This window comes from Mus musculus, chromosome 18 (genome assembly GCF_000001635.26).
Source record: "Mus musculus strain C57BL/6J chromosome 18, GRCm38.p6 C57BL/6J".
Lineage (NCBI taxonomy): Eukaryota > Metazoa > Chordata > Mammalia > Rodentia > Muridae > Mus > Mus musculus.
The window spans coordinates 6,371,073-6,373,309 of NC_000084.6; the positions used below are offsets into that span (position 1 = coordinate 6,371,073).

Below are 2,237 nucleotides of genomic sequence, written 5' to 3' on the forward strand. Positions count from 1 at the left end.
AAAATGTAAATAAAAAATACAAACAAATATTCCTTTTAAAGTATTTTAAAGAAAAAAAGCAGGGTCTGCGAAGTTCTGGTTCTTTTTTCCTCCCATGTTGCCAATTCATGTTTTGGTTTTGGTGGGGTGGTGGAGAGAGCATGTCATCTGTGGGTGGCACTGCCCACTGAGGGCAGGCGGGACCTGCTTCTCTACTCCAAGGTGACCACGATTAAATTCTGAGACGGGAAGTGGAGGTGACTAGGTCACGGTGCGTAAGGGTACTTTTCCTTTTGCTGTCTAGGCATCCTCCTCAGTCTTCTGCTTCTTGGTGTCGACATCGTCATCTTCATCATTCTCAGCTACCCGCTTGCCCGTAGGAGCCTCAGCTTCCTCATCGTCATCTCCATCCTCTTCCTCACCGTCACCTTCTTCTTCCTCCTCCCCCCCACCTTCCTCCTCTTCTTCATCTACCTCATTGTCAGCTTCCTGCTCCCCATTTTTCTCATTTTGAGCATTTGCATTGGCAGGTGCATCTCTTCCACTCTCTGCCTCCTCCACAACTTCCTTTTTCTCTTCGGAGCTGGTGTCCACGGCCGCTTCTGACATGGCGGGCACGCTAATGGTTGTATGCAGCGAGTGAGGATTTATTTGAGTTCGAGGACTCTGGCGAGGAAATTGCCAAAGTCTGTGTTGGAGGTGGCTGAGGGCTGCAAAGGTGGCTGCAGTGAGCTCGGAGCAAGACCCGGGAACAATGCAATAATGAGTTGCTGTTGTAGTGGCTGGGGAGGTAAGCCTGTGGAGAAAGCTTCTGCTGTGTAAGAGTGAAGACAGATGTTCAGGCTCCCCAAACCCATGTAAAAGCTGGATGGATGGATGGATGGATGGATGGACGGCAGCCTGAATTTACAGCACCTGGGAAGCAGAGGCAGGTGTCAAGCAGACTAGTGAGCTCTGGTTTCTGTGTTGGGAGCCGCGCCCACATTCGCCGTTACAAGATGGCGCTGACAGCTGTGTTCTAAGTGGTAAACAAATAATCTGCGCATGTGCCAAGGGTATCTTATGACTACTTGTGCTCTGCCTTCCCCGTGACGTCAACTCGGCCGATGGGCTGCAGCCAATCAGGGAGTGACACGTCCGAGGCGAAGGAGAATGCTCCTTAAGAGGGACGGGGTTTCGTTTTCTCTCTCTCTTGCTTCTTGCTCTCTTGCTTCCTGCACCCTGGCTCCTGAAGATGTAAGAAATAAAGCTTTGCCGCAGAAGATTCTGGTCTGTGGTGTTCTTCCTGGCCGGTCGTGAGAACGCGTCTAATAACAATTGGTGCCGAATTCCGGGACGAGAAAAAACTCGGGACTGGCGCAAGGAAGATCCCTCATTCCAGAACCAGAACTGCGGGTCGCGGTAATAAAGGTTCCCGTAAAGCAGACTGTTAAGAAGGATTCAACTGTATGAATTCAGAACTTTTCAGCTGGGGAACGAGAGTACCAGTGAGTACAGCTTTACGAGGTAAGTCTGATCTTGAACTTTCTAAGGAAATTCAAGACAGTCTATCAGAAGTAAAGTGGAAAATGTTTGGCCTTGAATTTTTTCTGGTGTTAGGAGCCCTTTTGTTCCTTTTCACATGTTATCAAGTGGTTAAGATAGGGAGGATTCTAGATGAAATTCAGGACAAGCTATCAGAAGTAAAGCGGGGAGAGAGAGTAGGAGCAAAGAGAAAATATGGTACACAAAATAAGTATACAGGCCTTTCCAAGGGTCTTGAACCCGAGGAAAAGTTAAGGTTAGGTAGGAATACCTGGAGAGAGATTAGAAGAAAAAGAGGAAAAAGGGAAAAGAAGAAAGATCAATTAGCGGAGGTCTCTAGGAGATACTCGTCACTAGATGAGCTCAGGGAGCCAGCTCTTAGTAGTTCTGAAGCAGGTGAAGAATCCTCCTCTGAGGAAACAGACTGGGAGGAAGAAGCAGCCCATTACCAGCCAGCTAATTGGTCAAGAAAAAAGCCAAAAGCGGCTGGCGAAGGCCAGTTTGCTGATTGGCCTCAGGGCAGTCGGCTTCAAGGTCCGCCCTATGCGGAGTCCCCGCCCTGCGTAGTGCGTCAGCAATGCGCAGAGAGGCAGTGCGCAGAGAGGCAGTGCGCAGACTCATTCATTCCCAGAGAGGAACAAAGGAAAATACAACAGGCATTTCCGGTCTTTGAAGGAGCCGAGGGTGGGCGTGTCCACGCTCCGGTAGAATACTTACAAATTAAAGAAATTGCT

At 49.1% G+C, this 2,237-nt stretch overlaps 1 pseudogene; it reads right to left on the reverse strand.

Annotated features, from left to right (window-relative positions):
* Positions 1-279: 279 nt before the first annotated feature.
* Gm6291 lies at positions 280-588 on the reverse strand (annotated as a pseudogene).
* Positions 589-2,237: the final 1,649 nt, after the last annotated feature.